The sequence below is a fragment of the Protopterus annectens genome, chromosome 14.part0 (assembly GCF_019279795.1).
Source record: "Protopterus annectens isolate FY-2018-M chromosome 14.part0, PAN1.0, whole genome shotgun sequence".
NCBI lineage: Eukaryota > Metazoa > Chordata > Ceratodontiformes > Protopteridae > Protopterus > Protopterus annectens.
In genome coordinates this window covers 385292086-385313742 of record NC_056748.1, presented here as the reverse complement: position 1 = coordinate 385313742, position 21657 = coordinate 385292086, and the positions used below count along the sequence as shown (strand labels likewise).

General features: G+C 33.2%; 1 protein-coding gene across 2 annotated transcripts in view; it reads right to left on the bottom strand.

Annotated features, from left to right (window-relative positions):
- The window catches only part of SORBS1 (sorbin and SH3 domain containing 1), a 4096285-nt gene that overhangs the window by 2875803 nt on the left and 1198825 nt on the right, over window positions 1-21657 (bottom strand). For both annotated transcript variants that reach the window (XM_044056121.1, XM_044056122.1), the window contains exon 4: window positions 16091-16138. The gene's annotated coding sequence lies outside the window, so the exon portion shown is untranslated. The remainder of the gene's footprint in view (window positions 1-16090; window positions 16139-21657) is intronic.

Sequence of the window (21657 nt, the reverse complement as noted above, 5' to 3'; positions counted from 1 at the left end):
AGTAATACAAGATATTTCATGCAAAAATTCAGTCTTTACATTAATCATTAAAGTGCGGAAAGCAGCTCTTAACAGGTAAAAAAGACATGCCGTTGCTACAGCCAGAAAAAGAGAATAACATGTACAAAACAGTTTCTGTCAGCTATGACAAGTGTTAACTTTGGGTGTGCCATAACTAACAAAATGCAACACAGTAAGACAGCAGGTTTTTATGAAGTTATATATTAATTGTGTGAAGTAATAATACAGTTAAGTGACTGACATTCAGAGCCAAAAGTGAGAGCGTTATGAAGGCAAGGTAATCGCATTGCTGTTTGTCAAAAGTTTGCAATGACTGCATTACCTTTATTACTTATATTTTATGCATACGCATACACTAAGAAAAGTGGGCACAATTGCCTCTTTTTGGAGTTGATCCAGATACATAGTCTAAAGAAGGGAATTGGTTAGCGTCAAACAATCTGCAAACAGCTACTGAGGGATTTACTCCCAGGACTACATGAAGAAGGTCATTAGAAGCAAACAGTCTAAAGCTCTGTGTTAAGATAAGTAGATTATATTTTGTACATCCAGCACAATTAGTGATCCTTATCTCTTTATGTGTCTAGGAATTTATTAAGCTGTTTCAAGGCAACTTTGAAAGCCTTCATTTTTCAACACGCATGGTGACACAATCCTTTATGAAACATTAGTGGACAAATTAAACAAATTTGCCATAGCTCCTAGATGATTACACAGAGCACAGCAAATAAAACCCAGTGAAAGTTAAGGATGGTGGCCATTGGAGGACCAAAGGGTATATGTGATCTATTCCTTATTGCTATGTGCAATTTTGGTGATAATACACGGATATGCAACAGGGCTGATATCAACAAAAGATGACAAGAATGGACGAATGGTCTGCAGTCTGGAGGCACAACATTAATACAGAAAAAAACAGGAAGATGATGGAGCTACTCATATCTATTAAATGTATGATAATAATGATGTGGGGAATCAGTGAGGAGGATGCTAGAGTACTGGACTGCACAGCAAGGTGCATTACTAGTCAAAAACAAGAGTTTTTTTTCTCCTGTTTTAAAACAGTCCACTAGGCCCCTACAGATGTCATCTTTACAAAGATATGGCAAAGCCAGTTTGCAAGATGATAATAAAAAATCTGCATAACCTACACTAGAAGCCATATAAAGTGAAACAATAAGAATCTTTAGTAGGTATAGCTTTGAAGAAATGACAAAGAAGAGAGGATTACTAGAAGCTTTTAAGCATGTCAAGAGACTCAACAGAGTGCAGAAAGCTACTATCTAATAAAAAAGTAAGAAAGAGGGAGATTTTTTTTTTCAAACTAAATGTTGATGGATTACTGGAATAATGTTCTTAAGAATGCATTAGGGTCAAAACAGTAAAATGATCCAAGAATACAAGAAAGCGGCACAAGGCAGGCTTTTCCAGCAGGTAGGAAAATGGAATGACAAACTGTAACACATTTTTTTATATGCTACATAGTTTTTATTATTGCTCAGTACTTTTTATAACTGCTAGCGCGCACGCACACACACACACACACACACACACACACACACACACACACACACACACACACACACACACACACACACACACACACACACACAAGCAGCCATGTCATTTCGCAGTCAGGCTATTATGTGTGTTCAATCTGACCTAATCATTCCTCCAAGTGTTTTTTAGGGTCAACCAAATGATGCCTCTTGGCATCTGCTACTGCCTGTTCATATTTACACTAATAATTGCAGCATCATGTTAAATATAAGCTATTAAAATATTCATCCTAAAGCTCACATGACAAGCAACACAAATGTCAGTGCTACTTGATCTCTGTCAGTATTGCTAAGTTATAGATTTATAGGATAACTGTTCAAAATGTTGCAATACTTTTTATATTTCTTTAAAAATCTCAGCAATCAAAGATCTCAGAACTACTTGGCCTCATATGAAAGCTCACAACTCATCATACAAAATGCAGCAGAGTGTATGTAGTTAGCTTGAACACTTAGTGATGTAGTCTAAGCTGTTCAGAAAACAACATAAAATAAACATTTTCTGTGGTTACTATGACTTACAAAATCCATCTTCAGATTTGAAGTCTAATGAATGTTAACCCTTTGAACATGAGATAGTTGTAAACAATTGTTTTTATATTACTTTAGTAATTCAAACAGTTCTGGAGATATAACATTTCTTTGTACTGCCCATTTGTAAATTTTATTAAAAGGTTCTGTATGCAACTAATGAAAGTTAAGCCTTTAATCTTACAGATACACTGTTGTGGTAAATAATTATTCAAATGTTTTTTATCAGATACTCAACCAGTTAACCATTAGACTATAAAAGTAAGTTTTAAACTTGAGAAGCAAGAAGTTCAGTTAAACAAATTTCTTGTGCGGAGCAAACAGATATATTTAGACAGACATATGTATATCTATCTATGACTCTCTCTCTCTCTCTCTCTCTACAGTGATGATATTTTAAAGCAGATTGGTTTGATTTTTCTGGAGACATGTTTCCACAAGAGCTAGATCACTAAACACAATTCAGCATCAAGAGAGATGATCAGCATTTCCTTTCATTGCTCTGCACTTTATATGTATATGTTTTATATATATATATATATATATATATATATATATATATATATGTATATATATATATATATATATATATATATATATGTATATATGTATATATATATATATATATATATATATATATATATATATATATATATATATATGTCGGGTCTATATTAGAACATTAAATAACTGACACAGCACAGCAGCAACGTAAAAAATAAAAGGCTGGTGTAGAAAGGCAAGCTCAATAACTCCTCAGCTTGGACACAGTACAAAGTACACAAATTTATTGCACACAAGACAAAATAAGAAATTCTCCAGGTTAAGCGCTTTCATCTGACACAAGCAGACTTCCTCAGAACAAAGACATACAATTCCACATTCGTTTTATAAGCATTGAGGCGCCAAAACCACTTCCCATAAAATGATTTAAAGGTATATACAGAAACAACATCCTTATATGAATGACATACAAAAACAATCAATCCTAGCCTAATAATATAAAGAATTCCTCTAATATACAAAACACACATGTTAGTACATAAAATTCTCTTAAAATTGAGAATGTAAATTAGGTGTATGAATACTGGATGAATGTCCAATGGATCAAATACACATAATAACTATTGTCAAAAGCACAAGTCTAACAAAAATATAAAACTTATTAAATGATATGTAATATATGAAGTGTATAATATAATATATGAAATATATAGTAATTCACAACTATTATAGAGCCTTAAAAATATGCTTAAAAATATGCTTAAAAATGTGCTTAAAAGTATGTGCTTAAATATATGTGCTGAACCACTGTTCCAAAAATCTATGCTAACTGCAAGAACGGTTTTATGCTAATAGAATCATTAATGCCAGGCAGTCTTGTGGCATCAGTGGTAATCTGCCACTTACTCTCCTTCATGGCCAAAAAGGCTTTTACATTCCCCCCATATACTGTAATGTTAACCTTATCAATGATTGAAAATTTGAAATAATGCGTATCACCACATTTAAATATATGCCTATAAAGGGCATTCTTATTATCTTTGTTCTTGATACTGTATAAATGCTCATAAATACGATGTCTCAATTGTCTCTCGGTCTTGCCTATGTAAAACGCGGAGCATATTTGACAAATTGCAAGATAGACGACAAATTTAGTATTGCAATTTCCTGTCCTACAGTGTATATATGTTTTGTTGAAATTTTCCAATTTCACACCCCCTATTTCATTAATAGTATAACATTGGTTGCATGTTCCGCATTTACTTGTACCAGATGACCCCCCTTTTTTACCACTTGTATTGGATTCTAAAATCCTTTTGAGATTATGTCCTGTTTTGTAAACAAATTTGGGATGGGACCCCAAAATCAAAGCCAGATCATCGTTCAAAGTAATCAAATTCCAATGTTGCCTCACTATGTTTTCGATGTACTGGACTATAGGGGAATACATTAACACACAAACCCTGTTGTCAAATCCCTCCATTTGTTTATTGTCTGATGGTAAAACTCCAAATGTTGAGTTACCCAACAAAGGAATATATTTGTTACCCCATTCTTTGCTAACATATCTAACAACATCATTTAATAAGGTAACCGGGTATCCTCTCACACTAAACATTGACCTAATTAATTCAAGTTCTTTATCCAAGATGACTTTAGTCGAAGACATACGGGCTGCTCAGATTCACTGTCCTTTAAAAACATTTTTGAAAACATATTTGGGATGGTTACTGCTAAACTCCAAGTAATCATTGGAAAATGTCGACTTTCTGTGTATGCGAGAGACAAATCCTCCGTCACCATGGCTGACATAAGTGTCCAAGTAAGCTGTACCCCTTTTGTTGATGTTATATGTAAACTTTAAAAAGTCTGTTGTATTGTTAATGTAATCGAAAAAAGACTGAATTATTTCTTCGGGACCCTTCCATAACACAAAAAGGTCGTCCAAAAACCTCGAATAATAAACAATGTGTTGAAAGAATTCACTACTGAATAGGCCTGTCAGTATTGCTAAGTTATAGATTTATAGGATAACTGTTCAAAATGTTGCAATACTTTTTATATTTCTTTAAAAATCTCAGCAATCAAAGATCTCAGAACTACTTGGCCTCATATGAAAGCTCACAACTCATCATACAAAATGCAGCAGAGTGTATGTAGTTAGCTTGAACACTTAGTGATGTAGTCTAAGCTGTTCAGAAAACAACATAAAATAAACATTTTCTGTGGTTACTATGACTTACAAAATCCATCTTCAGATTTGAAGTCTAATGAATGTTAACTCTTTGAACATGAGATAGTTGTAAACAATTGTTTTTATATTACTTTAGTAATTCAAACAGTTCTGGAGATATAACATTTCTTTGTACTGCCTATTTGTAAATTTTATTAAAAGGTTCTGTATGCAACTAATGAAAGTTAAGCTTTTAATCTTACAGATACACTGTTGTGGTAAATAATTATTCAAATGTTTTTTATCAGATACTCAACCAGTTAACCATTAGACTATAAAAGTAAGTTTTAAACTTGAGAAGCAAGAAGTTCAGTTAAACAAATTTCTTGTGCGGAGCAAACAGATATATTTAGACAGACATATGTATATCTATCTATGACTCTCTCTCTCTCTCTCTCTACAGTGATGATATTTTAAAGCAGATTGGTTTGATTTTTCTGGAGACATGTTTCCACAAGAGCTAGATCACTAAACACAATTCAGCATCAAGAGAGATGATCAGCATTTCCTTTCATTGCTCTGCACTTTATATGTATATGTTTTATATATATATATATATATATATATATATATATATATATATATATATATATGTATATATGTATATATATATATATATATATATATATATATATATATATATATATATATAGATATATATATATATGTGTGTGTATATGTATGTATATATATATATATATATATATATATATATATATATATATATATATATATATATGTCGGGTCTATATTAGAACATTAAATAACTGACACAGCACAGCAGCAACGTAAAAAATAAAAGGCTGGTGTAGAAAGGCAAGCTCAATAACTCCTCAGCTTGGACACAGTACAAAGTACACAAATTTATTGCACACAAGACAAAATAAGAAATTCTCCAGGTTAAGCGCTTTCATCTGACACAAGCAGACTTCCTCAGAACAAAGACATACAATTCCACATTCGTTTTATAAGCATTGAGGCGCCAAAACCACTTCCCATAAAATGATTTAAAGGTATATACAGAAACAACATCCTTATATGAATGACATACAAAAACAATCAATCCTATCCTAATAATATAAAGAATTCCTCTAATATACAAAACACACATGTTAGTACATAAAATTCTCTTAAAATTGAGAATGTAAATTAGGTGTATGAATACTGGATGAATGTCCAATGGATCAAATACACATAATAACTATTGTCAAAAGCACAAGTCTAACAAAAATATAAAACTTATTAAATTATATGTAATATATGAAGTGTATAATATAATATATGAAATATATAGTAATTCATAACTATTATAGAGCCTTAAAAATATGCTAAAAATATGCTTAAAAATGTGCTTAAAAGTATGTGCTTAAATATATGTGCTGAACCACTGTTCCAAAAATCTATGCTAACTGCAAGAACGGTTTTATGCTAATAGAATCATTAATGCCAGGCAGTCTTGTGGCATCAGTGATAATCTGCCACTTACTCTCCTTCATGGCCAAAAAGGCTTTTACATTCCCCCCATATACTGTAATGTTAACCTTATCAATGATTGAAAATTTGAAATAATGCGTATCACCACATTTAAATATATGCCTATAAAGGGCATTCTTATTATCTTTGTTCTTGATACTGTATAAATGCTCATAAATACGATGTCTCAATTGTCTCTCGGTCTTGCCTATGTAAAACGCGGAGCATATTTGACAAATTGCAAGATAGACGACAAATTTAGTATTGCAATTTCCTGTCCTACAGTGTATATATGTTTTGTTGAAATTTTCCAATTTCACACCCCCTATTTCATTAATAGTATAACATTGGTTGCATGTTCCGCATTTACTTGTACCAGATGACCCCCCTTTTTTACCACTTGTATTGGATTCTAAAATCCTTTTGAGATTATGTCCTGTTTTGTAAACAAATTTGGGATGGGACCCCAAAATCAAAGCCAGATCATCGTTCAAAGTAATCAAATTCCAATGTTGCCTCACTATGTTTTCGATGTACTGGACTATAGGGGAATACATTAACACACAAACCCTGTTGTCAAATCCCTCCATTTGTTTATTGTCTGATGGTAAAACTCCAAATGTTGAGTTACCCAACAAAGGAATATATTTGTTACCCCATTCTTTGCTAACATATCTAACAACATCATTTAATAAGGTAACCGGGTATCCTCTCACACTAAACATTGACCTAATTAATTCAAGTTCTTTATCCAAGATGACTTTAGTCGAAGACATACGGGCTGCTCAGATTCACTGTCCTTTAAAAACGTTTTTGAAAACATATTTGGGATGGTTACTGCTAAATTCCAAGTAATCATTGGAAAATGTCGACTTTCTGTGTATGCGAGAGACAAATCCTCCGTCACCATGGCTGACATAAGTGTCCAAGTAAGCTGTACCCCTTTTGTTGATGTTATATGTAAACTTTAAAAAGTCTGTTGTATTGTTAATGTAATCAAAAAAAGACTGAATTATTTCTTCGGGACCCTTCCATAACACAAAAAGGTCGTCCAAAAACCTCGAATAATAAACAATGTGTTGAAAGAATTCACTACTGAATAGGCCTGTCAGTATTGCTAAGTTATAGATTTATAGGATAACTGTTCAAAATGTTGCAATACTTTTTATATTTCTTTAAAAATCTCAGCAATCAAAGATCTCAGAACTACTTGGCCTCATATGAAAGCTCACAACTCATCATACAAAATGCAGCAGAGTGTATGTAGTTAGCTTGAACACTTAGTGATGTAGTCTAAGCTGTTCAGAAAACAACATAAAATAAACATTTTCTGTGGTTACTATGACTTACAAAATCCATCTTCAGATTTGAAGTCTAATGAATGTTAACTCTTTGAACATGAGATAGTTGTAAACAATTGTTTTTATATTACTTTAGTAATTCAAACAGTTCTGGAGATATAACATTTCTTTGTACTGCCTATTTGTAAACTTTATTAAAAGGTTCTGTATGCAACTAATGAAAGTTAAGCTTTTAATCTTACAGATACACTGTTGTGGTAAATAATTATTCAAATGTTTTTTATCAGATACTCAACCAGTTAACCATTAGACTATAAAAGTAAGTTTTAAACTTGAGAAGCAAGAAGTTCAATTAAACAAATTTCTTGTGCGGAGCAAACAGATATATTTAGACAGACATATGTATATCTATCTATGACTCTCTCTCTCTCTCTCTCTCTCTCTCTATATATATATATATATATATATATATATATATAAACAGTGATGATATTTTAAAGCAGATTGGTTTGATTTTTCTGGAGACATGTCTCCACAAGTGCTAGATCACTAAACACAATTCAGCATCAAGAGAGATGATCAGCATTTCCTTTCATTGCTCTGCACTTTATATGTATATATATATATATATATATATATATATATATATATATATATATATATATGTATGTATCTGTATATATATATATATATATATATATATATATATATATATATATATATGTCGGGTCTATATTAGAACATTAAATAACTGACACAGCACAGCAACAATGTAAAAAATAAAAGGCTGGTGTAGAAAGGCAAGCTCAATAACTCCTCAGCTTGGACACAGTACAAAGTACACAAATTTATTGCACACAACACAAAATAAGAAATTATCCAGGTTAAGCGCTTTCATCTGACACAAGCAGACTTCCTCAGAACAAAGACATACAATTCCACATTCATTTTATAAGCATTGTGGCGCCAAAACCATTTCCCATAAAATGATTTAAAGGTATATACAGAAACAACATCCTTATATGAATGACATACAAAAACAATCAATCCTATCCTAATAATATAAAGAATTCCTCTAATATATAAAACACACATGTTAGTACATAAAATTCTCTTAAAATTGAGAATGTAAATTAGGTGTATGAATACTGGATGAATGTCCAATGGATCAAATACACATAATAACTATTGTCAAAAGCACAAGTCTAACAAAAATATAAAACTTATTAAATTATATGTAATATATGAAGTGTATAATATAATATATGAAATATATAGTAATTCATAACTATTATAGAGCCTTAAAAATATGCTTAAAAATGTGCTTAAAAATATGTGCTTAAAAATATATGCTAAACCACTGTTCCAAAAAACTATGCTAACTGCAAGAACGGTTTTATGCTAATAGAATCATTAATGCCAGGCAGTCTTGTGGCATCAGTGATAATCTGCCACTTACTCTCCTTCATGGCCAAAAAGGCTTTTACATTCCCCCCATATACTGTAATGTTAACCTTATCAATGATTGAAAATTTGAAATAATGCGTATCACCACATTTAAATATTTGCCTATAAAGGGCATTCTTATTATCTTTGTTCTTGATACTGTATAAATGCTCATAAATACGACGTCTCAATTGTCTCTCGGTCTTGCCTATGTAAAACGCTGAACATATTTGACAAATTGCAAGATAGACAACAAATTTAGTATTGCAATTTCCTGTCCTACAATGTATATATGTTTTGTTGAAATTTTCCAATTTCACACCCCCTATTTCATTAATGGTATAACATTGGTTGCATGTTCCGCATTTACTTGTACCAGACGACCCCCCTTTTTTACCACTTGTATTGGATTCTAAAATCCTTTTGAGATTATGTCCTGTTTTGTAAACAAATTTGGGATGGGACCCCAAAATCAAAGCCAGATCATCGTTCAAAGTAATCAAATTCCATTGTTGCCTCACTATGTTTTCGATGTACTGGACTATAGGGGAATACATTAACACACAAACCCTGTTGTCAAATCCCTCCATTTGTTTATTGTCTGATGGTAAAACTCCAAATGTTGAGTTACCCAACAAAGGAATATATTTGTTACCCCATTCTTTGCTAACATATCTAACAACATCATTTAATAAGGTAACCGGGTATCCTCTCACACTAAACATTGACCTAATTAATTCAAGTTCTTTATCCAAGATGACTTTAGTCGAAGACATAGGGGCTGCTCGGATACACTGTCCTTTAAAAACGTTTTTGAAAACATATTTGGGATGGTTACTGCTAAATTCTAAGTAATCATTGGAAAATGTCGACTTTCAGTGTATGCAAGAGACAAATCCTCCGTCACCATGGCTGACATAAGTGTCCAAGTAAGCTGTACCCCTTTTGTTGATGTTATATGTAAACTTTAAAAAGTCTGTTGTATTGTTAATGTAATCGAAAAAAGACTGAATTATTTCTTCGGGATCCTTCCATAACACAAAATGGTCGTCCAAAAACCTCGAATAATAAACAATGTGTTGAAAGAATTCACTACTGAATAGGTATAGGTTTTCCCATTCAAGCATGACAAGATTTGCAAACATGGGAGCACAAGATGCTCCCATTGCCACACCCCTAGTCTGTCTAAAATATTCATTTTCAAAGTGAATATAATTATAGTCTAACACTAAGCCCATCATATCAACAATGAGACTGATTCTGTCCCATTCCATGTTAGAGTATTTCCTAAGGCTGTTGCAAAAATATTCAAGTCCTATTTCTTTGGGGATACATGAGAAAAGATCAATAACGTCAATGGTAATGTAAATGAGGTTCTCATTCCATAATTGCGATGTTAAATTTCTAAGAAACATCCATGAATCTTTTATAAGGTGGGGAATGTTTTTGTATATAGGCTTCACCCACTTATCAATAGCTACACCCAAGGGAAAAGTTTTTGACCTACTGCCCGATATAATGGGTCTAAATGGGGGACATTCCATATTTTTATGAACCTTGGGTATTCCTATGATAGTGGCTAAAATCGGATGTTCATCTTTCAAAAACTGATATACCTCATCTGTTATTCTGTGATAAATTACATATTCTTCCACAGCTAAATCTATTCTCCTGTAGCCAATATTAACTTCATTGAGGGAGATGGCCTCATAATTCCCTGATTGATATAAGATGTTGTAGATTTCATTGATATAGTCCATTTTATTGTATAATACAATTCCTCCCCCTTTGTCGGGTTTCACAACCCTAACTTCATTATTGTTTACTAATGAATGTAAACAAGTACGTTCCCCTTCAGTTAAATTGTCCTTCTTGTTGGACATTGCATACTTGTCGCTCTTATATACTTTATAAAAACTATATATGTCCTGACAAACCATTTTCTCATAACTTGCCACAACCGCATGGTTACAGGGTATGTATGTACTTTTCTTCTTAAGTACAACCTGTTCCCTCCCGTTGTATACAACTTCATTGTTTTTAAATTGTAGAGCTAAATTCAATCTCCGACAATACAATTTAAATTCAGTAATAGCATCAACTAAGTTAAAACTCACAGTCGGAATGAATTTCATTCCTTTAGAAAATAAACTGTAAAATTCATCTGATATATCAACACTTGTGTAATTGAATACCTTAAACCCATTGTATGAACTCACTGTATTAGTATTTATATTGTAATCCTGATCCCTTTCCACATGTGTTGATACATCAGAATTCACAACAGTTGCTTGCCTAAGAACCATGTTTTCTATTTCAGGGCGGACTACCGTCGTACCATTGTCGGACCTAATTTTACTTATCTCCTTTTCATATAGCTGGGAGTGAATGAATTTTTGAGGGGGGAAATACCTGCCACCCCAAAAATTTGCATTCCTGTCAGTATGTCTATCATCGTACCTTTGATGTCCATCACTGCCACTATCCCTATAGTTTTTAGGCCAAATATATGCTCTGTTGTTAGTGTATTGGTCCAAGTCACGAACTGTTTTCCTACTTTTTCTTTGATATATGTTAGTGGCTTTCTGCTGAGCCATTGTAAACTGTTTGTCATACAATTCATTCCATTTAGGGAACAATTAATTGGTAATTAATTCATGATTCAAATCATCACCTTCCTGTATTAACCGTGAGAGTTTTTCATCATTTTTCTTTATCAACATTTTCATATAACAATAACCAAAGCTATCAAACATTTGATTAAATTCACTCATCCCATCATAATCCAAAGTGACCCCCATAGGGATCTTAAAAAAATCTAATACCCTTAGGTACTATTTTCAAAGACAAACTATTAGTAAAGTATGCATTTTCAATTTTAATATTTTTAATGGACAATAACTTCTTACCAAACAGATATATCCTATCCTTAATAGTAGAATCATCTCTTTTAAAATGTTGTCCATTTGTATAGCCCCCATCAACATCCAGTTTAGTGAACTCATAATCATCCTTCATAAAACGTTCCAAAAAATCATTTACTTCACCACATTTAGATTTATTCATCACATTAAGTCTACTATGATTATTAACATGCTGCTTTTTACCCTTAAAGACATTCTCATTTTTAAAAATGTCAGGACTCGAAATATTTATAATATGTTCTGTAAAACTCTCAGTGCCATACTCTGGCATTGCTAGGGCACAAGTGGATAACGTAAGAGGTACTGAGTATACTACAGAACATATTATAAATATTTCGAGTCCTGACATTTTTAAAAAGGGTAAAATGTGAGAGGATACCCGTTTACCTTATTAAATGATGTTGTTAGATATGTTAGCAAAGAATGGGGTAACAAATATATTCCTTTGTTGGGTAACTCAACATTTGGAGTTTTACCATCAGACAATAAACAAATGGAGGGATTTGACAACAGGGTTTGTGTGTTAATGTATTCCCTTATAGTCCAGTACATCAAAAACATAGTGAGGCAACATTGGAATTTGATTACTATGAACGATGATCTGGCTTTGATTTTGGGGTCCCATCCCAAATTTGTTTACAAAACAGGACATAATCTCAAAAGGATTTTAGAATCCAATACAATTGGTAAAAAAGGGGGGTCATCTGGTACAAGTAAATGCGGAACATGCAACCAATGTTATACCATTAATGAAACAGGGGGTGTGAAATTGGAAAATTTCAACAAAACATATATACATTGTAGGACAGGAAATTGCAATACTAAATTTGTCGTCTATCTTGCAATTTGTCAAGTATGCTCAGCATTTTACATAGGCAAGACCGAGAGACAGTTGAGACGTCGTATTTATGATCATTTATACAGTATCAAGAACAAAGATAATAAGAATGCCCTTTATAGGCATATATTTAAATGTGGTGATACGCATTATTTCAAATTTTCAATCACTGATAAGGTTAACATTACAGTATATGGGGGGAATGTAAAAGCCTTTTTGGCCATGAAGGAGAGTAAGTGGCAGATTATCACTGATGCCACAAGACTGCCTGGCATTAATGATTCTATTAGCATAAAACTGTTCTTGCAGTTAACATAGTTTTTTGGAACAGTGGTTCAGCACATATATTTAAGCACATACTTTTAAGCACATTTTTAAGCATATTTTTAAGCATATTTTTAAGGCTCTATAATAGTTATGAATTACTATATATTTCATATATTATATTATACACTTCATATATTACATATAATTTAATAAGTTTTATATTTTTGCTAGACTTGTGCTTTTGACAATAGTTATTATGTGTATTTGATCCATTGGACATTCATCCAGTATTCATACACCTAATTTACATTCTCAATTTTAAGAGAATTTTCTGTACTAACATGTGTGTTTTATATATTAGAGGAATTCTTTATATTATTAGGATAGGATTGATTGTTTTTGTATGTCATTCATATAAGGACATTGTTTCTGTATATACCTTTAAATCATTTTATGGGAAATGGTTTTGGCACCACAATGCTTATAAAACGAATGTGGAATTGTATGTCTTTGTTCGGAGGAAGTCTGCTTGTGTCAGATGAAAGCGCTTAACCTGGAGAATTTCTTATTTTGTGCTGTGTGCAATAAATTCGTGTACTTTGTACTGTGTCCAAGCCGAAGAGTTATTGAGCTTGCCTTTCTACACCAGCCCTATATTAGAACATTGGAGTTTCAAAACTTCGAATGTTCTAATATCGAACCCTATTCAGCGAAAGCTGAAAATATCAAAGCAACAGAAAACCTGTTGCTTCGGTATTTTCAGCACTGTGGTGGAAAGTTACGGGTCGGGTTCAGGTAAGTGTGCGATTGAGTGTGGGTTAGGTTAGTTAGGGTTAGGGTGCGGGTTAGGTATGTGTGCAATCGTGTGGATGTAAGGGTTAGGGCGGGTGAGGTGAGTTAGGGTTAGGACGCGGGTTAGGTATGTGTGCGATAGTGACGGAACTTAGGGTTAGGGTTTGGGTTAAGGTAAGTGGATAGTTAGTGGTGTGTGTATAGTTTAGTGTACGGTTAGGTGTAAGATTTTAGGTGTATATAAGTGGACTGCTGTTTGTTTGGTGCGCTTGTGTTGTGTGTATGTGTTTTGGAACAGCAATTTTTTTCCCTAGGAAAAAATTTGCTGTTCTGTATATTCAATGTTTTCAGCTTTCGCTGAATAGGGTTTGATATTAGAACTGGTGGTGCTGCAGTAGCATTGTCGCCTCACAGTAAGACGTTGTCCTGTTCAATTCTCAGCTAGAATGTCTTCTGTGTGGAGACATGCGTGAATGGGCGTACCTTCGTTGAAGGTTGTGCATCAGGGCTAGCAACTCGGCACGTAAAAATCTACTGCCAATCATTAGAAGTCTGGAGTTCCACTGTGGCGACCCCTAACCGGGAAAAGCCGAAAGATGCAACATTAGAACATTCGAAATTTTGAAACTTTGATGTTCTAATATAGACCCATATATGTTTTATATATATATATATATATATATATATATATATATATATATATATATATATAAATAATGTTTTATCGGGTCTGCATGTCCTCCCTGTGTTCATGTGGGTTTCCTCCAGATGCTCCAGTTTCCACCCACATTCCAGAGGCATGCATTGGGTGGATTGGACACTCAAAACTGACCATAGCTGTGAGTGTGAATACAAGTGTGTGGTGTGTATGATCAGCACTTCCTTTCACTGAACTGCATATATGTTTTATATATATATATATATATATATATATATATATATATATATATATATACATGTATGTGTGTGTGTCTGTTTTATGGAGTCTGCATGTCCTCCCTGTGTTCCCATCTGTTTCCTCCAGGTGCTCCAGTTTCCTCCCACATTCCAAAGACATGCATTAAATGGATTAGACACTTTAAACTGGCCACAGGAGTGAGTGTGCATGCAAGTGTGTGGTGTGGAAAAACTGCCGCTGGAGGGCTAACCACCTGAGTGTGTAAACCTTGGCTCTAGTTGATTGTCACTGTTGAAGTGACACCCCTAACCCATGTGCAAAAATGAGAAAATGCGGTTGTTGATGGATGGATATGTTTTATGTAGTTGAAACACTTGATGTCCATAAGGGGTCATTGGTATATATCTCATGAGTCTCCATTACAGGAGGATTAAATTATCACACAGTAAAAACTCTAGCTTGGCTGAGTTTTTTCTTGTAGTTTTTACTGAATGGTTTGTCTGTGTGCACTTTTTACCCTTTGGTTTGCACTTTGTAAACTTAGTAAAGTTAATGCCACATCCTGCATGAAGTGAACAAAGGACACATCAGTGAAAGACATTTACTCACTTGCAGTGTTGATTACCTTTCAGGTCATTTTCGCTGTATTCCATGAATTTCAGTTTGTTGACACAGTTTTGAGAAATCATGTGCTTAACTATTAAAGTGTATTTCAGCAAAATTTCAAATTTCATTACTGCTGAAAGCAGGATCTTTTCAACAAATTTAAATATTAAGTGCAGCTTTTTTAATGATCATCTTCATATATTTGTCAATTGCAAGGGGAAGAATGGCATTCATATGTTTAGTAAACCTGTGGACCAATCTGTCTGCAGGTGTGCATTTTATCTGTAGAAGAAAACTAGCATTTAGAATCATTAAAGCCTTCACATTAAGCACATGCCTTTCTTACTGATAAAGATTCGCTGACAGCACTCCAGATTATTTTAGTGTAACTTTGGATTGAATTATATCACTAAGAGAACTATCACTCATAGTAATAATTTAAAACCACTGAATTTAATCTTCAGATAACCATCTTTCAAAACAATGGAAAGCGACTGTATAAAGCAAAACTGAGCAGACTCTGCGCTCTTCAATTGATGTGTTTCTAAGTAAGAGCAAACGATTATTCCCAGATTCCTCACTCCAGTTTGGATGACACCACAGTGACCTGATATTTAACAAGTCTTTCATGCTACCATGGTTTCCAAAATTATCAAATTATATCAGTAAATACATAAAAGAGAAAGATTCTACATACCTTGAAAGAAAATCCCTTGGATGTATGTTGGATAAAATTAAGGCACACCTGAAAATAAAAATGTGGTAATTAATCATTTCATTGTAAATGTTTATATTAAATAAAATGTGAGATTTCCTGTATTTCCTGTATTTTTTCCTGCATTTGGTAGAGTATTAGATTAAATTAACTGTTCTGTCCTTCATTGTACATTTGCTTTCCCACTATCTACCTGCTAGCAGCTGCATCTGCCACAGGAATGGAATTGTCTGGAATTCCATATCTCTGCACCAAGTTGTAGTATTTGTCCCTCCAAACCCTATGTCCTCCATGGAGTATACTTCATCCTGAGCCCTGTCCCATCTCTGTTACAATGCGAAAAACCAGAATGAGAAGAGTCTTAGCTTTGTGTAGCTTATAACTGGTGGTGAAAGAACTGGGACCATCCCTTAGCAATCATAAACTGCTAATAGGTATGCTTTGCCCAAGCAAAAAAAAAATAATAATAATAATAATAATTGCTACTTCATAAAAAAATAATAAATAATAATAATAATTGCTACTTCATAATTAATGGAAGGAAAAAGCTGTGTGTGTGTTGGGGGGTGTACTGCATAACTCAAGGTATCAATTCAAAAATCAGTGACGATATTAAAAGAGTCATCTTGAAAGGAACATGATCACATATGCTGAACACTGAAATTAAATAACTTCAGCACAAATTAATAATATACTTCAAATCTTGGTACTATTACTGATCCTGTACCTATCAACAGATATGTTTGAATACAGCATAAGTCATATATTCATCCTCAAGTTCTGTCATAAACATTAAAAATAAATAAATAAATTAAGCAGTAAAATGAGGGGCAATCAAAGTGTACCCCAAAGAAAAAAAAATAAAGCATTCTTAAAAGTTTATAATTCAAAGCATAACCGGAAAAGGCTGCATTTTACAATATATGCAACACTTCTGATCAGATAACATCAAAAATATGAATACAGGTACAGATGAAACACATTAAAATTCTGTATCAAAACAAAATGTTATTCTGCCAATTTATCACTACCTCCTTAAGAATTAACCTGCTCTCCCCTGTCATTCAGGGATTAGTGACAAAATATTGAGGTAGAAAAGTTCATTATATGAGGTATGATCACACACTAACACTACTTACTATCAACCTACATTTGTTAAGAGCAATAAATAGCCTGAGAACATCATGGACACCTGTATACTCTTCCCCAAAACATGGTCTTCTTTGTAATAATTTGTGTCATAATTCATTTAAGTACCCTTCAGTCAGGGTTACATATTATATACATTTGGTAAGCTGCGTCGTTTTCTCAACAAAGGGTAAGAAGATACGCTATGACAATGCTGCTGCCATAAAATAGGGCATACCTAATCCAAACAGATTTGTGTCTGCTAGGTTTTGTGTTTGAACATAAATCTTCATAATTTATATGCAAGTTTAAAAAGGATGCAAATATGCACTCGATCTCCAAGATATTAAGGAAAAGTGTTTGCCCAACCAGACAATATTTATATTACTGTAGCAATGGCATACCCCAATAAGAACAACTTTGCTGAGATATTCTTAATTTCTAAAACAAGAATGGACTCTCTAGAACAAAGACTGGATTGCAACTATTTCTGCTTTTATAATTTAACAGAAAAAAATATAGTCAGAGTGCCTGACTGCTTCCAAATCACTGCCGAGTAGAGCTAACTTAATGAATTTTAATTCTTACAAATTTTAGAAATCCATAGTAATGATCAACAGTTCCTAACTGTGACTCTTATTTGCTTCTTCATATTGTAATCACTGAGCATTATAAGTGTAGATCAGTATGTATATATACCTTTAAGAAGCTTTACATGTGCTTGCACAAGTGTATAAATACTGAGCACATATGAGCCAGACTGCCATTTTGTAGTAAGCTGTTGAGATGTAAGCATGCATGTCTGTGTAGTCTGTCAGTTACTTAAGAACGAAGGCTGATGTAGTGATAAACCAGAAGTTAGAAAATAAAAGTTGAATAACAGAAAAATTCCAACTCCAAGAATGTCAATACTTTATTACAGCAAAGCTTTCAGATATAAATCCTTCTTCAGTGCATTATACAATCTGTAACATTCTTTCAGTTTTTGTAAAACAAGAGTAAAATCATGTGAGCATGGCCAGCTAATCATATCATCTCTACAATAATTCAATTAACATTTTAGCTTAGAGATATAGCAGTTTCTCAAAAAGTGTCCTTAAAAGTACTCAGGCATACTCTCAGCTCAAGTTTATAAATGCATACTAGAACTATATACTTAAATAATTCTATCAATCTAATAACATATTTATTACAAAAATGTTTACATGTTCAAATTATTTGCACATATACAAAAAAAGAATATATATATATATATATATATATATATATATATATATATATATACACACACATTTAAAATACCTAGTGCAGTTGCATTTGTCTAGTTACTAAAACTGGCTTAATACTAACCATATTATTCAACCTTGGTAATACATCTGTTTGCAGTCTTAAGATCCATGCATATTTTTTATTCTTCAGAAGGTTAGTAACATCACCCCCTCTTACTTGCTTATACACCGTTTCCATCACCCTAAATTTGAAGCTGTGCTCAGTACCTTTCTCCAAAATATGCTTACTTAACGTATTCTGCTGTATTTGTCTACATATCTCTGACTTATGCTCTATTATTCTTTCCTTTAGTTTCCTTGTACTTTTCCCAACTTAAAATGAAGGGCATTTTAGGCAGGTAGCAAAATATATTACATATGTAGTATTGCATGTTGCTGTACATTTGAAACAATATTTTTTATTTGAAACTGGATGGATGCACATATTGTTGTCCTTCATAAGAATCTCATTACAGCAGCTGCAGTTCAAACATGGGTGTGTGCCTGTTGTATATATTTTCTGAGCTCTCTTCTGATGCCTAAAATCTTTATAACACAATCGCATTTTTAAGTTCTTTAAATTCCTATATGTAAAATCTGGCTTATTATGAAGTATCTGACGTAGTTCTGGCATAGTCATCAAGATATCCCAGTTATTCTCAATAATTTCCATTACTTCCCTAGTCTTAGTATTATATGTAGTTAAATATCTAACCTTCTGTTCTTCTTCTTTATTCACCATACTACAGGTATAGTCACTATTAAAAATAGGTTTTATTAGTCCTGTTCTACTATTAAAAACTTCATTTACTAGCTCATCCACCATAGATTTTGCATATCTTCTCTCTATAAATTAATTTGCCAGTTCAGTCATGTGCAGCTTACATTTGCTGTCATTAGTATTTAACCTATTTGTTCTAAGTTGTGCTTTCACTATTCCTTTAAAAATGTGTGGGCGGGCATGCTCTCTTTATGCACATACCGATTAACTTGCACTCCCTTTTTATGAACACTTGTTGCAATTACATTCCCTTCCTTTTCAAGTAGTACATCCAAAAAGGAAATTCTTTCAGCTGAACATTGCTTTTTAATCTAAAAAATGCAGTGGTATTCTCTAAATATTCCACATACTTATTCAGCATTTGCTCAGTGGGAAAAATCAGTTGTATTTAATAATGAGCAAGATGATTGCCTCCTAATATGGAATGGTACTAAGCAAATGCTGAATGTGTTCTTGGAGTTGAAATTTTTCTGTTAGTCTGTCAGTTTATTAGTTTATTTATATTTTGTACTGCTGCTATCCATCCTGATGTGTTTCTGTGTAATAAAGCATATAAACAAACCACCCCGCCTGTTTGTCTTCAATTATAAACCAAGACGAGTGACATGGTATCAGTATGGGATCCCGAATCAAGACTAAGAGGCACTCGGTTAATGTTGGAGGAATATAGAGGAATGGATCATCCTTACTGCACATACAAATTGCAAAACAGGTTAGAAATGAATTCCAGGTACCAAAATGTCCTTAAATGATTTCTTACTCAAAAAATATAAAACAAAGCACTCAGAATGCTCAAAACAAATTTCTAGTTAAACGAAATGTCCAAATATTCAAAATAATTACGAAAATGTTTGAAACAATGTCACAATCACATAAAATGAAAAAAATAAGTGAAATGACTGCATTTTTTCGCTATGAGCTACTTTTTCACATTAATTAAAGCTATTCAAGATATCTGAAGTGAACATAGTGCTCCCACATTTCTGTAGTATTACAGTACAGTTACTTCACTAAATACAGCCATTTCAAAGCACATTTCACAGTACAGAATTTTGAAGAGTTTATTGTGCATTTGAATGTTATTATAAGTTCCTGGTGTGTATGCATGTCCATACATAATTACAAGGGCCATATTTACAGTGTGTTTGGGCATACTTTGTTGGCATAGCTGAAGGATTTTGTAGACCGATTCCACTTGTGTTTGATAATAGTATTGCCTAAGAATTGGAGAGTGTTTGAGCAAGAGTACAATATTTTCATAAAAAATCCATTTTCTGACAAAGATGCACATACAAAGGCATACATTCTGCTTAAATTAGCTGGTTGAGAAGCTATACAAAAAGAACGTTCATTTGTGTATGCACCTTCTGTATTTGCAGGGGAGGGCTGAATCAAGGGAAGACCCCGAGTGCTTAAAAGGCAAGTTTAGAGAAATGTGTAACCCCCAAACAAATATTACAATGGAAAGGCACTTATTTTACACAAGAGATCAAAAGCCTGGGGAAACTTTTACAACATATAAAACTGACTTGAGAAACAAAGCTAAAACGTGCAGATTTGGCGATTTAAGGGATGAGCTGATGAAGGACAGACTTTTGTGTGGTATTAAAGATGATGTTGTGAGAAAGATTTTGCTTCAAGACAGTGATTTAACATTTAATAAGGCCATTGAGATTTGCCAGATATATGCTCTGAGAAAAGCACACAAATATGCTTACAAATGAAAAATGCATGCTTCCAATATCTTCTAAAGCTAATGTTGATAGTATGCAGCACATGGTTAAAAGAAATAGACCTAAGCACATGGCAGCAACTGTGAACCCTGTAACATTCTCTGGGAGACCCTAGAGCTTTCTAGCAAATTCCAGAGCACTCAAAATCTCAGTGAAGCACAATGGTGAGCCAGCAAACTCAAAGTATGTGCTCTCATGTAGCCCCATAGTCAACCGTTATAATTCTGGTGGCAATCATGTGTCTAAAAGGGAAAAAAAGCACTTAGCTTTTGGTCAGCAATGCCACAGATGTAAAAAGTGTAATCATTTTCAAAGATTTTGTAAATTAAAAGAGGCTCATTCTTTTATTAAAAGAGAACATTCAAAGAGACAAGTTGCTGAATTAAAAAGCTGTGACCCTACTTTTTATGTTGATGGTGCGTTTCTTCTTAATGAAACAGTTAATACAGTAGATTTATGGGCAAAGAATGAAGTATTTTGTACTGCTTGGATAAATGGGAAACTCAGAGTTCAAAGTTGACACAGGTTCAAAGTGCAATGTTATGTCTGCAGAAAGATTTGCTAGAGTATGTGCTGGAGAGAAGCTTGATTTAGCAAAGTGTCCAAAGCTTGTTGTTTATGGTGGTGAAGAAATTCAAA